The sequence below is a fragment of the Anas acuta genome, chromosome 28, assembly GCF_963932015.1.
Source record: "Anas acuta chromosome 28, bAnaAcu1.1, whole genome shotgun sequence".
Lineage (NCBI taxonomy): Eukaryota > Metazoa > Chordata > Aves > Anseriformes > Anatidae > Anas > Anas acuta.
Window position 1 is genome coordinate 3,456,194 of NC_089006.1, and position 20,957 is coordinate 3,477,150.

Consider the following 20,957-nt stretch of genomic DNA (forward strand, 5'->3'; position numbering starts at 1 on the left):
GAGATGACCAGTGCCTAAAAAAAAGAGGCACTCTCTTTTCAAGGCAGACTGATCGGCACAACAAATTTTATCTGTTCTCAAGCACAAGCAACTCTAAGATAAATGGGTTCAAGGCTCTTCAACGTGAAGAGTGAATATCCAAGCGTATACTGGGAACACCTGACTTGGACCATGGACGCCTCACACAGATTTCTGAGGAGTTCGGACAACTCCGAAATCATCTTTTACAGGAAGAGACCAGAGAATTTGACTCAGTGTAAAACTGGCACAGGCAGAAATCTCCCCAATTACAGATGCTCAAGCGCATTAGTTAAAAAGAGATTAGAGTGTGACTAGAGAGAAGTCTCAAACTCTTGTTATATACTTAAATTTCTCTCCAAGGATGGAACAACTGCTATCACCGTGCATGACTGGCTGTAGAGGGAGAGAGCGAATGAAAGACTTAGAAAAGCACCTTCCCTTCGTAGTCCTCCCGCTCCCAAAATGGTTCCCAAGGAAAACTACTGACAGACTAAGGTTAACTGCTTTGAAAGGGCTGTGTGGGTGGACCCATTGTCTTCAAGTTCAAGCTTTTTCCTGCAGAAACTGCCAACAGTTATGCCAAATATAACAATGGTTTTGCAAGGTGGATAAACGTCTTCCAGACTGAAAGGGAGAAGTCGTACTGTTGTTGTCTGTGCACAGACAGCTAAGCAGTGAAGAGCAATGCTAAACAACCACGATATCCCAGAACACACAAATACTGCGTAACAGTGACAGAAAGTGCTAGAATTCAAAACAAAAATTACCTCCACCAAATCGGTTTTGTCGTAGTCTTCTCTATGGTTGTAAATACACTGATTAATGACGCCATATACTTTTTCCAGGTGATAAATGTCAAATCCCTTCGTTATCTCAGTGACAAAGCATAACAGTTTCTGAAGACAACAATGGAGCAAAAGAACAACTTTAGAATAGTACAAGATCCTTTGAATACACTCTATATGTTTTCGGAGGTTGAACAGTAACAATACAAGTGAGAGCCTACTTTTTCTTACGCTATTAAATAAAATGTGACACTTCAGAGAACAGATTAAATATCCCATGAGATTTCAGCAGGGAAAATGAGTTAATTTTTCATATTTCAGAGAAAGGAAAGGCTGAAATTTCGGACAATCTTTTACTACTAACCAATCTATCACATCAATGGTTGTAATTGCAAGTCGACTGCTCCCAAAGCAGCAGGGAATGACACGATCCTCTTTGTAGGACAGCTGCTGCCACAGCAAAGCCACTGTTGCATTTCATTAGAGAAGCATTGCAGCAGCGCGCGGCACTGTAAAAAGGCTGCAGATCTTGTAGATACAGCCGTGCCAGCTGGAAAAGGAAGCACCGTTAGGTGATTACCTTTACCCACGTGTGCCATGCCTACAACTCTGCTGGCAGAACAGATTGCTCAAACGCCCAGAGCAAAGGTGGATTAGTTTGCTCAATCCTACCTTTAAATTCAGGGGTGGGTAAATAGCAAAGCGACTGCTTGTAGCAATCACCTCTCTCTCACACAGTCATTTCTATTACCAAAGATGCAGAGATGATAATCTCTGGCACAGGAACCGTGACAAGCTAGCGGCAGCACCTTCTTCCACTGCCACAGCTGTCCATTACCTGTGTGAGCCTGCAAGCATGTAGCTTTAGGGAGCAGCCATACCAAATGGAAATACTACTGCCCCCTGGAAATAATGCTGCTTACCATCTTATCAGCAAACTCTGCCTCCCTCATGTATATATATATATATATATATATATACACACACACAATATAAGAAATTCTAATACTGCACTTTCAAGGAATTTCAGAAAAGTAGTCACTTCTCCATGGCTAGCTAGTTTACGTCGACCTGCTAACTTCAGGTTTAAAATCATCACTGCAAGAAATAAAGATCCTTTTCAGGTTCTTAATACATCAAAGCATGAAAAAAAATCCCCAAATAAAAGCCCTCAAACCCATCATAAGAATTATGAATCATTAAAATGATATCCATAATAGTACTAGCAGGTTGTCAGTGTGGTATTTTAAAATTCAGCAAGGCCTTTTGTCTTAAAAATTAGGCAAAGAATCTGTCTCCTAAACTACAGATGACCAGAAGCAAATGGTAGCCTACAGAAATCTCCATGAGGTGTGGAAACTAAACAGTCACAGTGCATTACAGGCTGAATTATTTCACTATCTGTATGTCCTTCCAATTAATTGTTTTAATTGGCATTGGTTAACAATGGGCTTAATTTGCAATTTTACATGACGCAGGAATATGCCCTATTTGAGCATTAAAAAAAAGCTGAAATTAGACATACTTTGAGCTCATAGCGATCCACGATAACTATGTAGTCTGTCTCCGTAGGGACTTGTGCAGTGTTCTCATCACTTATCTGTTGCTGGTCTTCTTCCCAAGAACGTTCAGGAGTCACCGCTTGAAATGCCCAGGAATCTGGAAGGACACAGATTTCTTCAGTCAGGTTTTCTGTTTATCTAGAATACAGTCTCAGTGAAGTATCCTGTACCTGCCAAACAGTCTCTTTCTACAAATACAGAGACAGAATTGTTACCGTCTGCACTGAGAAATACTTGGCTTCTCCCTTCTTTCCAGCTAAAGTCACTGCTCCATAAAAATTAGAAACTAAGACAAAAAAAGCAAACAAAAATACCCACAAACAAACCAAAAGCACTAATGAAAAGCTTAATAGTGGAAAAAAATAGTCATGTTGCCAATTCAGGTTAGGGAACACATCTTAGAGTACAACATTAGGGCTTAAGTCTCCTATTCCACATGTTACTCTGGATCCACGTATCTTGAAGTGCAGCTTTTTCACCTAAGCTGCTCGTTATTGGAAAGCACCTCGTACAATAAAAGAATGTCAGTGACTGCTGGCTTTCAGTTAGGTACCATTAGAAAAAAACAGACTTCAGAATCAAAAAAACAGCACCTACAGAAACATGTGGGCTTGGCTCGCACAATTAGAGGAGCAACATCATTGCAGAATAAACTGTGTGATGATTTTTGAGAGCTGCAACAGAAAAAATAGAGTGAAATTGAAGGCTAAAGCTAATAAATAGTGCAATCCTCCTCAGCAAGAATAAGGTGCTAAAGGATCCGTTGGACTTCTCCCTTACCATTTGAACTTGGATTTTCATTAGTTATAGTTCCCCATCTTGGCGGGGAATATCCACAAAGCTTAGCACTTTCCTTTTCAGTGTTAAGTTTTACTTGACATATGCCAGAAACATGTTTGTCCACAAACTCTTCTTCATCGCTATCGTTTTGGTCATCTGTTGGTACTCTGTTCTCTGTATCGAATCGAGAACTCCTTCTTCTCTTTGCTGCAGCATGCGCACAGTTGTTCCTTCTGCACTTTCTTTCTGACGCACCTACAAAGAGACAGCATAAAAAAGTAATCCAAAACATAACCAAAAGAATTCTTTCTTCAAAATCCATTATCTTCATCTTACTTGACTGACAAGGAAAACAAAGGAACTGAGCTACCACTGCCTACATATGCTGAGAAAAGAGTTGACAGTTAATGGGGTCAGTTTGCTATTAAGATTAAAAATAAGCAAACAAACCACACACACAGCTATGGAATTTCATTCACTAAACAGTCACTTTCAGGATTTTACATGCTGAGGATTCTTACTTTGGATGGGCAATATTAATACAACGTGAGGTTATTTGATAAAGTCACTGTCTTACTGCATGAACTAATACAGATGAACATCATAAAAGCCTCTGGAAATAAGCTCTCCTTCGAGTCTGGTATCAAGCTGAAGACTTCAAAAGCTGAATACATGTTTGGAAGAGATTAATTAATGAGACAATTTTAAGGGAATATTCAAAGGAGAAAAAACGTGAAGACTTATACCTCGTATGCTTCCTGATTCGGTAAACCTTTTGTGAAAAAACAAACTTTGTGGTTTTGCCCAACATTCGCAGTATTCATATAGTATTGCAAAAGGATATGGGTGGAGTCCATGGCAAAATTCCCACTCTCACTAGTTAGACTTCCCTCCTTCAACTGGAAATCACAGTATGAGGTAGCTAAGATTTTAGCATTTGGGGAAGGGAGGGGTGGAGTGGGGGTAAAAATACCATTTTGCATAATTAAAAACTAGTTAAGTATTCAGAAACTGCCATCCACAACATTTTTTACCTCAAGAATTAGCAATTTAGGGGCAACTAAATGGCAATTGGGCCGTCAAAGTTGGTTTTTGTTTTGTTTTGTTTTGTTTTTGTTTTTTGTTTTTTATATTGTAAACCAACTTTCTTTGAACTTTAATTCATAACTATATTGAATGAATGACCTCTGGATTTCTCTCTCACGTTTTGAAGTAAATTTGAAAACAAAATACCTGTGGCATAAAGAGCCAGGCATCAGAGACACCTGTTGCGCCTCAAGAACAGAGAAGGTATGAATGACAAGAGCAGCTGAATAAAATGCAACTTACCATTAGAAATGGGTGTACTGGCATCTACAGGTGCCGCTGTCATCTCCTCATTTTCATTACTCTCTTCATCTGGTTTGTCGTCTTCAGTAGCAGGGTTCTGCTGTGGTGACTTGGAGTTGTCGCATGGAGCACATGCTGGAGAGGTGCGACCTTGCAATAAAGAATAGATACCAAAGATCTTCGTTGTGCATTTTCAGTTACAAATGCAGAGACAAGTCTTAAAATCCTTAGCGTTAAAGCACGTACCTCTTTTCTCACGAGATTCTTTAATTTGTTCACAAAGTCGTCCAAACTCTGTATCCATTTTGTTCCTCACCATTGAATATGCAGTGTCTTGCAAAACATAGGCTCTGTGACAATCTGAAATTTTACAGACTTTAACTGAATGTTGTCTACCAACCAATGAAACTGTTTTGATCACAGAAAAAAATTGCTTTCTTCATAGGTTGGTTCCGAAAGGTTATCTCAGTGAATATTTTCAGCATAACAACATAGAAGTTAATTAAAACAAAAGCACTAGTTCCTTGGGAACATTTATATCACACTTCCATGCCCAAGTAGCAAAATGATAAAATATTTACAATGTGGGAAGAGATGTTCTCCGTGGATGTCCAAAATCATCTAATCCATCCAAAGTCTATTGTCCGCACACAGCATTTATCCATCTATACGTTTGACAGATTTTTTAAACTAGGGCTAAAAAGCACATCCTCACTTGTAGACCTTTGATCTGGGTAGTACTCTAAGGCATTGTTACAGATTAGATCGATGTCCTTCAGATAGTCTCCTGCAGTGAGGTACTGGTGCGAGTCAATTTGAGTCAGAACTGTTGAAAGATCCATCGGCTCTTTAATCCTTGTGGCATAGTCAGGTATCTGCAGATCAAATACAAGCATTCAGAGGTTTTCTTAACCTTGCACACTGTCTACCAAAATTATTCTGAAAACTTTAAATAAACGCCTTCCTAAAAACCCTGAACATTTGCGATGCATCAGAAGATGCTGAAATTAACCAGTTTGCTTCTCAGAAATGGAAGGGCTCTTTCAACTGGCGTTAGAGCTGCTAGGAGAGGAAGACAAGAAGTAGGGAGGTCAGAAGCACGTGCATGGTACAGAAGAAACACTGAGGGTGGGAGATTCATTTCACTTTGCTTCAGAAAATCACAACAGCGAAAGCTGAGTAAGCCATCCGACATTCTTTTTGCTGTCGACATTGAGGAAAAGGTGCATGAATTGCACCTGTGAAGTACCTATTGCAGGCATCTACTTTAGAATGAGATAACTGGGCCCAGAGATGCTGATTTCTTCCCTCAGACCATAAGAGGAGCCTAATGACTAGTTCAGATGAGGACATACGTATCTGTCTAGATTTTTCACAGCTCAAGAACCTAGGAGAAAAGGGGAAGAAAAGCCAGTGGATGCCCACATGAAGAGGCCTTTGCTGATCTGCAGGTATAGTCAAGTTACACCTGTCTTTGAAATATACGCCCCTAGCTTAGGCTTATCTAATCAATTAAGGAGAAAAAGGGATCTCAGCAGCCAATTGGAGGAAAAAGAAAACACACTGCACTTATGGTTGATTCCTATTGAGGAGTTCCAGATGAAACAGAGAACAGGATCTCAAAACTTATTTTTACAAACTGCTGCTCCTATTCCTGTTCCCACAGGAACTGACAGTCCAATAAAGGGCTTTAGACTTCATTAAAGTAGTCCTGTAAGTACTGTTTGTAATTATAAGGAAAGATCTCTGTGCTTTTCAGTGCTGTGACATGCCTACATATCAAAGCCTTTTCACGAGCAAACTGTGTTGGCATTTGGACTGGCTTTTTAGAATGAAACCACGGCTTTCAGCGAATAATCCGGTAAGAGACATTTGAGAGTCAGCAGGAGTAAAAGCACTGCCTCTGCTTCTTGCAAAATCCTAATAGTGCAGCCCTAAAAACAAAGTTGAACCTTCCCCAAAATGCTGAGAAATACAAACACTGAGAAGTTACAGACACACACAGATCAGCACTAGTTTACCTTCTGTGGGTCAATGGGCTTTGCAAATTCCCTGAAATGTCTGTCAGTGGCAAGTCTGTGAGTAACGTCCCTCAAGAAAATTCTAAGTTCACGCAAGGTATCCTCCTCTTCCTCCTCCAGCATCCCTCCTTCTTCCTCTTGTGGCTTCTGAGGCTCAGCTGGTGGTGCTACAAGCAGGACTTCCAATGTCCGATGAACTTCAATTAATCAGGAAAAATTAGCCAATTTACAGTACTCAAATATAAGCATATGACAAATTACTAACAGAAAATGACCACCAAAGCAAATCCCAAAGAGATACCAGTAACTTCGATAGGAAAGTTTTAGATGTACTTCTTATATCCTCCTCACCTGTTTTCTTTACAGGAGGCTTAGCCACTTGATTTAGAATTAGGTCCTCAAAAAAAGCTGCTCTCTCTGCCCTACCAGGCAACTCAATATTGCACACTTCTCCAAATTCCTTATTAAATAATTTTTGGATCTAAAGCAGAAGGAGGAAAGACATTTCAGATTTAAGGCCACAAAAACTCATCTTCTATTCCAAAAAGATGAGTACCTTTTAAAATTAATAATAACCTGAAGAACACAAACTGAAAAGTTATCTTCCTGGCCTTAAACGGCTACATTTTCACAGGCTGGCACGGCAAATTCAAATATCACCTTTAAGAATCACCTGTAGAATTAAATCTTGGTGAAGGGATTGTACACTACACTGATAAAGTAATGGCTTTCACCACATCCAACATCGCTTCCTTTGTATTTACTTGCCTTGCTGCATCCTTTACTTAGAACCTTCATGGCTATAGAGGGAAGAGAAAGGCTTCAGCAGACAAGTGAGAGCTTTTTGCTGAGTTTTTATTTCTGTACCAAAAGGTGTCTGAAGTAGCTAGTACCTCTACGTCTTCCTCCATTTTCAATTTCTAGTATTAAAAGGTAGGTAAGGAATTTCACCACTTATTTTAGAAGGAATTTAGAAACTGTACAAAAACTTCTGTGGGAACTCAAGCACTTTCAAAGCAGTTGATAATAAACACATCTAGGTAAGACCCGTTCTCTTCCCCCAATAACTGAGACAAAATAATCGGAATGAGAACAGCGTGTTCCTGTTTTGGGCACCTTCCCGTAATGTAAACTCTCAGAAGTTAATGAAGTTCTGCATGTACTTCTACAACAGTTTATTTAGGAATACAACTAGAATTTGATTCCAAAGTTACTTTAGCAGAAATTGGAACTCAGCTTTCCAGCTTGGAAAGCTTTGGCCTATATGAAGAAAGAAACTGATTTTTTTTTTTTTAATCAAAGTGTTTCAATTCTCTACTAAATTGCATTATTAACAGTTTACTCAACTTTACTCAAAATAGCATGGAATGGCAGACTGTCAGAAGAAATCTCTTCAGTAAAAACATCCTCTTGTCATTTCAAGCACTGCATGTTCTTGACTGAACCACTTTGTAGCCACCGGAATTATTGTATTAATTTATTATTTGCATGAGTGAGAAGGGGGTGAAAGTCACTTGCTTCACTCAGAAAAAACCTTAAGCAGATGCTTTCACAGTATTCTTTTTCTCTAAGCAAATTTTAAGAGATTTGTTAGGGTGCCTGAGTAATAACTGTATGCATTTAAGAAAGCACAGCATTTTGATGCTGAAAGCATTCATAAATTACAAGACACTGAAGAAATAGTAAGAAAAGTATTGACAAATACCTCTTCTGGGAGATCTGAGTGACGTACATCAGACGTAGCAAGCAGCAAAACTGGTGAAAATGCTGGAAGAGTTAGAGTTAGAAAAGTGTTTCAAGGCAGGTCCAACGTTGTCCCACCATAAATGGATATCTGGGACATAAATTATGCTTGGTGCTGTCTTCTGAGCATTTCGGATCAGCTAGTAAAAAGGAAAGCTTGGGTAAGAAAACTAAAACACGTAGAATAACCTGTTAATACATAGCTACGTAGCCACCTGACTGCCCCATGAAAGGAAACTATGTGAACAGAGTGGCAAGCATCCTTTCACATAAGGAATTTCTCTGTGCACCCTTTCAGATTATCAGTATTCGGAGAACTCTAGTCAGAAGATGGGAAGGATATATTCAGGCAGTGGCTAGACACCGTAGCTATATGGCCACAGCCACAATCTTCGCATAACAAAGAAAGGAAATGTCCCTCTTATGGGACACATCAGTATTCAGTCGTGTAACATGTCTGTCCTTACTTGTATGGCTCTCAAATGTTTCCACTAAAGGTAAAAATATTTTAAGGTAGTGATGCCAAACAATAAAATGGATTTCCTGCCTAAAAGTAAAAACACCAGATCTGTTTATTTTTTCTAGTTAAAACCACATCAGCGTGCAAATGAAGTGTTTTGTGAATGTTAATGCTTTTATTGCACATACTGCAACGGCACAAGTTGTGTATGTCCGTGTGAAAACAAAATAAACAGAAGCCCCAAACCTTGGTTGCCTTACTAATATAATTTAGAAGAAGGCTACAAAAAGTAGCCGACGTGCAGTCTGATACAGAGCCATCTACTGGGAGCACACAGTCTTAGGAGGCAATGAGAACTACTTTCTGGATCCCAGGGAGATGAGCAGCATTTCTTTCCACAAAGAGATGTTTATTAGCAACACCGCCCAGCTTCCTGAGCTGCTAGCAACATTGTCACTGTAAAATTGGGTATGGAAAATGTGGACATGTACAACATCCAGATTGTTTGTGGTTTTGTCTAAAAGAAAAGGGGATTTTCAGACAGAAGCAAACATCCCAGCACATTAAAACAAGGCCACCTCCATTACCAATGAATTTTGCTCACCTTACTTGCAACTCGATTGATCCTTTACATACAGTCAGTGAATCCCATGAGAATAAAAAGAAAAAAGGTACCTGTCCGCAGATTTCTTCTGGCGGTGCAACGTTTGTAAGCAGAACAGAAAGGTCCAGGGTGTGAATGGGAAACTTCTCCAAAGCGTGCAACACCGCGGGTGCCACGTAAAAAACCTGGCCGTACCCTTCTTTTCCTACTATTAGCAGACGGGGCTGGCATGATGTTGGTTCGCAGAAAGCACTCCTAGAACAAGAGTTAAGAAAACAAGTTTATAAATGAGGTGCTTAATAGACACACACAGATGTTCCAAGTAATTTTCCTATAGACTTTCTTTTCCATCCCCAAATAATCCAAATGGTAGCGGTACATTAAATACATGTAAGATTTCCAGTTAAGTTATTCAGTCATTCCAATTGTTTCATCTTCTTCCCTTGTGTTTCCTATTCTTTACTAAACCAAGACTGCAAATTAATATCCCTGCAATCTTGCTTTACTACTAGGAAATAAATTTGTGAGGAGCATTTGTTTCCCCACTACAATCAGGCTGTACCTTTGCTGGCTTAAATCAAAGATGCTAGAGACTTCGCCTTGCTCTAGAGGACAGAAAATCTTCTGGACAGCACAGCAATAGAAAGTGAGAAAAATAACTGATCCAGCTGTGACAACATGATCTAACTTTCCAACTGTGGGCTTGCATGACTTCCATACTAAAATACCACAAGATTAACACAACTTGGTGGCTTAACAAATAAAGACACCATTCACATTTTTCTCAAGGTGTTTTAACAAGCCATTGCTCAGTTTTCTTTCTGCTACATAATTCACCACTGGTTTAAGAATCCTGGAAAACAGAAGGGCAAAAGGTGGCAACACAAACCCATCAAGTTGGGGTATTTTTAGCTAAAAGGACAGACAGGACATTTATGTGGTCTTGAGTCTTTCAAAGAATGCCATGGATTAAGTCAACGTGTTCTGGTAGTCTACGCATCACTTTGGCTTAGGAAGAGAAGCCTGGGCTTTTCAGTTTGGTCATTCAGAGCAACTTCATTACAACTTTAGTCCCTTCACCCTTTCTTCTTGTGAATACCAAGCACCCCTTCAACACACAAACTTGATGTTACCCCTTCGTCTACCACCCCTCGCACTTTTAACAGCTGGAACTGTTTACAAAGACTCAGCAGTCCTGAGAATTTAAACATAACAGGGATCTATCTTTCTTTACCTGCTGAAACAGAGGTGTTTTTTCTCTGGTCCGTCAGGCATTCCATCTTTTAATTCATCTCCAGAAACCAAGGATGCATCGTCATCACTGTCGAACATATCATCTTGTAAAATAGGATTTAAATGGTCTGAAAGACAAAAGAGGTTTGTTAACTTTCCTGAATAGCCTTTGTCTCTTTCTCTTACATTAATACAGCTTCTAAATCAGTGCCAAAACCCTTTCTTCATTTGAGAGCACACACTGAAAGCTATTTCCTAGAGTTCATCCCACCACAGATCTAAGGAGATGGCACAAGGCCCTACAAAGATGTACTAAGTCCCACTGATGTGTAAGTATAAGGTACGCTACTCTTGGTGATTTTTTTCTCCCCCTTAGAATAAAGGAGATTACGAACAATTTCTGCAGTTGCTAAATAGCTAAAAAAAGAAAAAAAAAAAACAAGACCGTTTCTTTCTGTTCCCACAATGAAAGCACGGGGATTAAGGATGTGATGGCCACAGAATTCCATTCATCTAGTAAATATCAGTGCTAATTGATCTCACGTGCACATGTATAGTACGATCCACAAACATTTAAATTAGGAGACTGGTTAAAAATGATGATAGCTAAAACAATATTTAGCTTAGACCAGTTATACTTGTATCCTGGTCCTGACATTCTTCAGAAAGGAATTAGAAACATTGACCTAGAAATGCTTCCCCTCCAAATATCTGAGTTTTGATTTTTTAAAGAAAAATAGGTGCCTTATACTTCAAATCTCAAGTCAACCTCTACAAATGCTAATTATCTTAGCTGCCGTCAGAAGCAGGATGCTTCAGTAGAGAACGCATCATCCTTTACTGTGTATTGAGTCATTCAGAGCTTCCATTTGGCATTTCAGTTTTGAATCCAGAATAAAACCTATGCATTATCTTCCAGACATGCCCAAAAGAAAGACATGCACATGCAAATAATAAAATTCTACCATCATTATGTCTGAAAGGTTTAAGTTGATTGCACAAACCACAAGTTTTTGCTTTAGCAGAATTATAAAGAAGTGGATGCTGTGGTTATACCTTGCTGTCGGTCCTCCTTTAGTGCAAGCTGTGCATGCGGGAAGATCTTCTGCACAACTTGTAAAATATTCGCTACTGATCTTTTAAAAAGTGGCTTGAAAATGGGTGATAGTGCTTGTCCGGGTGAAGCCACGATCCTGTTTGATGCCGGAACAACCTTCTTCATAGCCATGAAAAAGTCCTTTGCTTTTATTTTAATAGAATTAACGTCTAGTAGCAACTTCTCCCTACTTGCATAAATCTGAGGATAGCATCGGCGTAGAGAGCACAGCGCAGCTTCAGTACATAAAGATTTGATATCTGCACCACAGTATCCTAACAAACAAAAATCAAACGTTACATCAGTCAAGGCCCAGGTTTACAACATGCAACATTTAAAGAATTTGTAATGCCAAAACCAAACAGGTTAACAGGGAATTCAAAGTGCTACCGCTCTGTAGGGAAGTTTCATGTTGCGCACTGTCTGATATCCTGCACTTATGCAGCTGAAGCAGACTCCTCATCAAAAACTATACTCTTGAGGAAGATGCCCCAGAACCACTTAACGTTCTCAGACAACAAGAGGAACGACAACAAAGAGTAAATAGATGAAAGCATCTAACTCTGATTGCTATGAAGGCGTGCCAGCTGCCTCGTTGACTAGTTGTGCAGCAAGGCACAAGAGCTTGGGTACTGCCTGGTACAAGCTAAGGTTCTTTACAACTTGCTCACAAGCAAGAATCCATTTTGGTTTCAGTCTTACCAATGCATTTCTCAGCTAGTTCATCAAGCAACATGTCCGGTGGCTTAGGGGTCCAGTCACGAGTATGAATCTTGAAAATTTCTTTTCTATCCTGGAAGTAAATCATTGCATTTTAGCTTGTCCCAAGTTTTCCTTAAAAATACCAACAAAAAACAAACAAACCAAAAAGCAAACAAACAAACAACAAAAAAAAAAACAGTCCTCCCTCAAAACCCCTCATCTATTAATACGCTTTTCTTACTTGCTCAACTTTCAAGTATTTTACAGTTATTTAATATACACTCTGCATTTTCAATCAGGAAATTGAATATTTCTTATTTGTTATACTGAACTTTTTCTAGGAACCTACAATGAAAGAAAAGGCATTTATAGCTTCAATAACAAGTTTCCAAACTACGAGACCTAATGACCCAGAGGAAAATACTGTAATGAAAAATTTATCCAGAAACATTTCTTTGTTGTCCAAAAAAGTTCTCTAAAACTTAGCAAGCTTTCATTGTGACAGTCTCATTACTTCATCACATTTGCTTTTCAGGCAGTAAATTCACAGAAAGCACTTCTGGCACAATGCTTCAAATTGCTACAATTACTATAAAGAAGAAAATAATTATGACTCAAACTACTACCACCGATCCGGGGCACAATCAAATGCAAACACGTCTCCTATTCATTCATAAGTGAAGGATTGAGACCAAAAACATAACTTCATGATGAAAACACCCAAGTGGACTAAATAATTAAGCAAACAGGTACAACTTTGGGAATGAAAGGTTTGATTATAGAACTAACTACTTGGTGGTATCATCCTGACCATATATATCCAGTACCAGATTTGCCCTCCATGGAACAATGCAGTGTCTCCACATATCACTCTTTTGTTCAAGTTGTCAATTATTTTTTTTCCTATAAAGTTGGACTTTGCCATGGTAGCACTAACGTTCAATTTAAGTTCTCACCTCTTTATTTGGCAAGTTGAAGAGGAACTCTCTGCCAAAGCGTCCTGGTCTTCGTAAAGCAGGATCTATAGAATCCAGTCTGTTGGTAGCTCCGATTACCACGATCTCCCCTCTGTTATCTATGCCATCCATAAGTGTCAGAAGAGTTGAAACAATGGAACGAATAGAAAAATATAGTTTTTATTTACTGGTTTAGTAAATTTTGTTACATTCAACATGACTTTCTTGATGCCGGAACAACCTTCTTCCTAGTAGTCATTCAAAAGTGGGAAAAAAATAGTCTACCAAGTCGGGGTTTTTTTTGGTTTGATAATAAATCTGCAGACTGGTAAGTCATCAAGCACTTCAAGACTGCTTGAAATAATCTCTACATTAATAGAAAAGGAATACTGCACACTTCTGCTCAGAAAGAAATTCATGGAAAATGTAAACTTTGATTTTAGCTGTTGAATTTGTTGCAGTGAGATCTTCCTCATCGCATGATTCTATTTGGATTTAAACCATAGTATCTATGGAGAGACCAAGATTAGGACAAGAACAGCACAGAATTCAGCATGAAGCCAACCAGGAGCTCAAGTTTGTATTCTTTGTATTCAAGTTGATCCTTCTCTTGCTGGAAGGACCTGCTTTTTGACTCTCCTTCTCTTCACTAGGAGCATGTTCCCTCTTGCTTTGGTAATGCTCTTTCTCAGTGTTTTTCGTCTCGTCCTTTGTAGTCATTCAAAACTGGGAAAAAAATAGTCTACCAAGCTGGTGTTAAGTCACCAAGCACTTCAAGACTGTTTGATATAATCTCTACATTAATAGAAAAGGAATTCCTCAAACACACTGTGGCCGCTTACCTTTAATACACTCGTTGGATGAGACGGAGCTGTATTTCTTGCTTTTGCCTGCACTGGAAGGCTTCCCTTCCTTGTAAGGTTGTTTACTGCTCTCACTTCTGCATTGCTCACATAAAGAGCCATCTGGAGGATGGGATTCTTCCTTCTTCTCCCGCGTTATCTTCTGGAAACGAGGATCTAAGTGTTCCAAGGACCCTTTCACTTTCCTGGTGTTTCTCTTTCTTCTTTTTTTTCTTCTACTTTTTCTTCTTTTTTTACGCTTGCGATTGGCATTGTCAAAGTGGAGTGCACAGAAACACAAATCCTGAAGTCTGAAAGAAACATGCAAGATTAAAAGAGAAAAAAAGATGTGGCACTTGTTGCCTATATGAAACTTTATTTATTTTACCACAGGTGATGATTTGCAGCATGTCAGCTATTTTGTGGTGCTTTGTGCACACGCAACTTACTTTAGATGTAGCAAACTTAAGCCCTCAGATTGAAGGACCATAGGTCCTGCTTTGTACACAGATCATTAACAATGGCTAGCTCTGAAATACGTGCAAGCAGAAAAAAACTTTTAACCTAATCCAGAATGGTGTACGGATGTGTTTCCAACTATGTGGTCCAAAGCTAGTGCTCTGACACAATTCAGCAATAGCTTTCCTATCTTCACTGATGAACCTAACAACATGATCCCCAGACAGCTGAAGCTATCTAAGTAACTTAGAAACTACCAGAAAAAAAAAAAAAAAAAAAAAGAGAAGACAAAAAAAGGAGAAAAAAAAAAAAAAAAAAAAAAAAAAGGAATACATGAGAAGCACCCAGAAAAGAATTAGGATAAAAAATGCGGAGTATGCTGGAATCCTTGCTTACTTGGAATCCTTCTCTCCATGTTTATCCTTGGACTTCTTTTTCTTCTAGAACTTGTGATAGTTTTGCATTTTTTTCACCACCTAAAAGCTCCTTTTCTATCTTTCTGTCTTTCCTTTCTATTTCACTTTCACTACCTTCTGCACGGGTGTATTTTCTTTTTCTGTTTCCTTCTGTTTCAGTTTTCTGGCGACAGTTCTCCAAATGAGCTGACACAGGTGAAAGCGCATGTCTTTCACGAGAATGTCTTCCAGAATGTTGCTGAGATACCGAGCAACGATGCAAGTCTGCTCGGGGTGTGCTAAAGCGACGTCCATCTTCATCTCTCAAGAGGGAACCGTGAGGCCATCCACTTTTGTAATGATAATGCTTATGTGACCTGCCGTAGTAAGTTGCAGTCGACTTGTCAAAGGCTGCATTGCCGTGAGAGAACTTTCTCTCTCTACTGTCTCCTGTCGCATGAGGTGAATAGTAATCATTGGAATAGCTACATCTTTCCCATCTCCGTGCTAGTATCTTTCTCTGCTCCAACTTCTTTCCCCTTTGGATCGGTAATATCTATTGCTACCTTGTTCTGATCTTCCTCCGCTGCCAGATCTGTACTTGGAATATTTGACTGCTCTTCTGCCATTCTCAGGGCTGTTTCTTTCACGAGGGAAAGATCTTTACCTGCTTCCCTCCCAGTGCTCCTGCTTGTGAGCTTTTGCTCCACAACTTCCATGCTCTGAGAGCACCTCCTCTTGCTGGAAGGACCTGCTTTTTGACTCTCCTTCTCTTCACTAGGAGCATGTTCCCTCTTTCTTCGGTAATGCTCTTTCTCAGTGTTTTTAGTCTTGTCCTTTCTACCTTGGCATCTCTCTGCAATAGCTGAGGAGGAAAGCTTTTTAGAGCTACATTCAGTGTCAGACTTGAGAGAGGAAGTTTGCCGCAATTTCTCACCAGGCTCAGAAGTCTCTTTGCCGTACAAAACATTTTCTTTTGAAATGAGGTCACGTTCTTTTGATCTTCTTGGTTTCTCCTTGTCTCCACCGTCATCACATTGGTACTGTGTGAGGTACTCCTCATTCCCAGTAGATTTCGGAGGGTCCGCGACACTGCACAAAATAAAATCACATTTCTCACTTCTGCTGAAGGACGTGAAGATTAAGAGTAAAACCTTCCAAAGGCAAACAAACAAAAACCTCCGGACTACAGGAACACTCTCAAAGATATGCCATTTAGAAACCTCTCCTGCGATTAGGACACCTTCTCCAGCTCCCAGAGAAAGTGTTTTTTCCCCTTTTGCTTCTGAAGACATTGCACTATAAAAGCAAACATATCCGTCTGGGGCCATATTTTGAATGCCTCTCTGATTCCAGGGAGGGCTATGTTTCGGGTTGCTCAGAAAGAGCGAACACAGAGGGTCCAGTTGCATGTGGGGCTGCGTGAAGGCTCCCCTGGGGACTTCAGCTGCACCCAAAGCCTTCCTTTGGGGGCACTTTTTGATGGGCAAAACCGGCTTTGAACGCATTTTATAGGGACATATTTTGAATTCTTCTCCGAACCCAGGGAATGATATTTTTGGGGTTGCTCAGAAAGAGCGAACACAGAGGATCTAGTTGCATGTGGGGCTGTGTGAAAGCTCCCCTGGGGAGTTCAGTCGTACCCAAAGCCTTCCTTTGGGGGCACTTCTGGATGTGTGAAAGGGGCTTTGAACGCGTTTTCTCGGGCCATATTTTCAATTCCTCTTCCATGCCAGGTAGGGATATGATTAGGGTTGCTCACAAAGAGCGAAGACAGAGGGTCCAGTTGCATGTGGGGCTGTGTGAAGGCTCCACTGGGGAGTTCCGTTTTACCCAAAGCCTTCCTTTGGGGACACTTCTTGATGGGCAAAAGGGATTTGAATGCGTTTTCTGTGGCCCTATTTTTCATTCGTCTCAGTTTCCAGGATGTGCTATGTATCTGGTTGCTCAGAAAGAGCGAAGACATAGGGTCCAGTGGCATGTGGGGCTTTGTGAAGGCTCCCCTGGGGAGTTCAGTTGTACCCAAAGCCTTCCTTTCGGGGCACTTTTGGATGGGTGAAAGGGGCATTGAAGGCGTTTTCTGGGACCCTATTTTTCATTCGACTCAGATTCCGGGTAGGGATATTTTTCGGGTTGCTCAAAAAGAGCGAACACAGAGGGTCCAGTTGCATGTGGGGCTGTGTGAAGGCTCCCCTGGGGAGTTCAATTGTACCAAAAGCATTCCTTTGGGGAACTTTTTGATGGGCAAAAGGGACTTTGTACGCGTTTTCTGGGGCTCTCTTTTAAATTAGTCTCCCATGCCGGGTACGGCTGTGTTTCGTATTGCTCAGAAAGAGCAAATACAGAGTGTCCAGTTGCATGTGGGGCTTTGTGAAGGCTCCCCTGGGGAGTTCAGTTGTACCCAAAGCCTTCCTTTGGGGGCACTTTCGGATGGGAGAAAGGGGCTTTGAACGCATTTTCTGGGGCTATATATTTCATTCGTTTCAGATTCCAGGTAGGGCTATGGTTCGGGTTGCTCAGAAAGAGCGAACACAGAGGGTCCAGTTGCATGTAGAGCTGTGTGAAGGCTCCCCTGGGGAGTTTAGTTGTACCTAATGCCTTTCTAAGGGGGGCACTGTTTGATGGGTGAAAGGGGCTTTGAACGCGTTTTCTCGGGCCATATTTTCAATTCCTCTTCCATGCCAGGTAGGGATATGACCCGGGTTGCTCAGAAAGAGCGAACACAGAGGGTCCAGTTTCATGTGGGGCTGTGTGAAAGCTCCCCTGGGGAGTTCAGTCGTACCCAATGCCTTCCTTTGGGGGCACTTTTGGATGGGCGAAAGGGGCTATGAAGGTGCTTTCTCGGGCCGTATTTTCATAATTGAAAAAGTGGGCCTCAGAAAACGCATTGCGAGTCTCTTTCGACCATCCAAAAGTGCCCCCAAAGGAAGGCTTTGGGTACAACTGAACTCCCCAGGGGAGCCTTTACGCAGCCCCACATGCAACTGGACCCTCTGTATTCGCTCTTTCACAGCAAGCCTAAATATAACCCTGGCACGCATGGCAGACGACTGAAAACTCGGGCCCCAGAAAACGCGTTACAAGCCCCATTCGCCCATCCAAAAGTGCCCCCAGAGGAAGGCTTTGTGTACATCTGAACTCCCCAGGGGAGCCTTTATGCAGCCCCACATGCAACTGGACCCTCCGGGTTCCCTCTTTCACCGCAAGCCTAAATATAGCCCTCGGCGCAATGGGAGAAGACTGAAAAAGCGGGCCTCAGAAAAGGTATTGCGATTCCCCTTGGACCATCCAAAAGTGCCCCAAAGGAAGGCTTTGGGTACAAGTGAACGCCCCAGGGGAGCCTTTACGCAGCCCCACATGCAACTGGACCCTCCGTATTCGCTCTTTCACAGCAAGACTAAATATATCTCTCGGCGCAATGGGAGAAGACTGAAAAAGCGGGCCTCAGAAAACGCATTGCGATTCCCCTTGGACCATGCAAAAGTGCCCCCAAAGGAAGGCTTTGTGTACATCTGAACTCCCCAGGGGAGCCTTTATGCAGCCCCACATGCAACTGGACCGTCTGGGTTCGCTGTTTCCGAGCAACAAAATATATATACCTAGCCGGCATTAGAAAGACTGAAAACTCGGGCCCCAGAAAACGCATTGCGATTCCCCTTGGAACATCCAAAAGTGCCCCCAAAGGAAGGCTTTGTGTACATCTGAACTCCCCAGGGGAGCCTTTATGCAGCCCCACATGCAACTGGACCGTCTGGGTTCGCTGTTTCCGAGCAACAAAATATATATACCTAGCCGGCATCGGAGACGACTGAAAACTCGGGCCCCAGAAAACGCATTCCGAGCCCCTTTTGCCCATCCAAAAGTGCCCCCAGAGGAAGGCTTTGAGTACAAGTGAACTCCCCAGGGGAGGCTTTAGGCAGGCCCACATGCAACTGGACCCTCCGTATTCGCTCTTTCACAGCAACTCTTAATATAGCCCTCGGCGCAATGCGAGAAAACTGAAAAAGTGGGCTTCAGAAAATGCATTGTGATTCCACTTGGACCATCCAAAAGTGCCCCCAAAGGAAGGCTTTGGGTACAACTGAACTCCCCAGGGGAGCCTTTATGCAGCCCCACATGCAACTGGACCCTCCGGGTTTACTCTTTCACCGTAAGACTAAATATATTCCTCGGCGCAATGGGAGAAGACGGAAAAAGCGGGCCTCAGAAAACGCATTCCGAGACCCTTTTGCCCATCCAAAAGTGCCCCCAGAGGAAGGCTTTGAGTAAAAGTGAACTCCCCAGGGGAGCCGTTATGCAGCCCCACATGCAACTGGACTTTCCGGGTTCACTCTTTCCGAGCAACACTAAATATAGCCCTCGGCGCAATGGGAGAAGACTGAATAAGCGGGCCTCAGAAAACGCATTGCGATTCCCCTTGGACCATCCAAAATTGCCCCCAAAGGAAGGCTTTGGGTACATCTGAACTCCGCAGGGGAGCCTTTACGCAGCCCCACATGCAACTGGACCCTCCGGGTTCACTCTTTCACCGCAAGACTAAATATAGCCCTAGACGGCATCGGAGATGACTGAAAAATCGGGCCAAAGAAAACGCGTTACAAGCCCCTTTCGCCCATCCAGAAGTGCCCCGAAAGGAAGGCTTTGGGTACAAGTGAACTCCCCAGGGGAGCCTTTATGCAGCCCCACATGCAACTGGACCCTCCTTGTTCACTGTTTACGAGCAACCCTAAATATACCCCTAGCCACCATGGCAGAAGACTGAAAACTCGGGCCACAGAAAAAGCGTTTCAAGCCCCATTCACCCATCCAGAAGTGCCCCCAAAGGAAGGCTTTGGGTACAAGTGAACTCCCCAGGGGAGCCTTTATGCAGCCCCACATGCAACTGGACCCTCCGGGTTCACTCTTTCACCGCAAGCCTAAATATAGCCCTAGCACGCCTGGCAGTCGACTGAAAGCTCGGGCCACAGAAAATGTGTTACGAGCCCCATTCGCCCATCCAAAAGTGCCCCCAAAGGAAGGCTTTGGGTACATCTGAACTCCCCAGGGGAGCCTTTACGCAGCCCCACATGCAACTGGACCCTCCGTGTTCGCTCTTTACAGCAACCCTAAATATAACCCTAGCCAGCATGGCAGAAGACTGAAAGTTCGAGCCACAGAAAATGTGTTTCGAGCCCCATTCGCCCATCCAAAAGTGCCCCCAAAGGAAGGCTTTGGGTACATCTGAACTCCCCAGGGGAGCCTTTATGCAGCCCCACATGCAACTGGACCCTCCGGGTTCACTCTTTCACTGCAAGCCTAAATATAGCCCTAGCCAGCATGGCAGAAGACTGAAAGTTCGAGCCACAGAAAATGTGTTTCGAGCCCCATTCGCCCATCCAAAAGTGCCCCCAAAGGAAGGCTTTGGGTACATCTGAACTCCCCAGGGGAGCCTTTATGCAGCCCCACATGCAACTGGACCCTCCGTATTCGCTCTTTCACAGAAACCCTAAATATAACCCTGGCCCGCATGGCAGAAGACTGAAAACTCGGGCCCCAGAAAACGTGGTACAAGCCCCATTTGACAATCCAAAAGTGCCCCCAAAGGAAGGCTTTGGGTACAAGTGAACTCCCCAGGGGAGCCTTTATGCAGCCCCACATGCAACTGGACCCTCCTTGTTCACTGTTTACGAGCAACCCTAAATATACCCCTAGCCACCATGGCAGAAGACTGAAAACTCGGGCTCCAGAAAATGCGTTTCAAGCCCCATTCACCCATCCAGAAGTGCCCCCAAAGGAAGGCTTTGGGTACAACTGAACTCCCCAGGGGAGCCTTTATGCAGCCCCACATGCAACTGGACCCTCCGGGTTCACTCTTTCACCGCAAGCCTAAATATAGCCCTAGCACGACTGGCAGTCGACTGAAAACTCGGGCCACAGAAAATGTGTTACGAGCCCCATTCGCCCATCCAAAAGTGCCCCCAAAGGAAGGC

The 20,957-nt window shown here is 42.3% G+C and overlaps 1 pseudogene; it reads right to left on the minus strand.

The window, feature by feature from the left end:
• Positions 1-441: 441 nt before the first annotated feature.
• LOC137845436 (ATPase family AAA domain-containing protein 2-like) lies at positions 442-15,309 on the minus strand (annotated as a pseudogene).
• Positions 15,310-20,957: the final 5,648 nt, after the last annotated feature.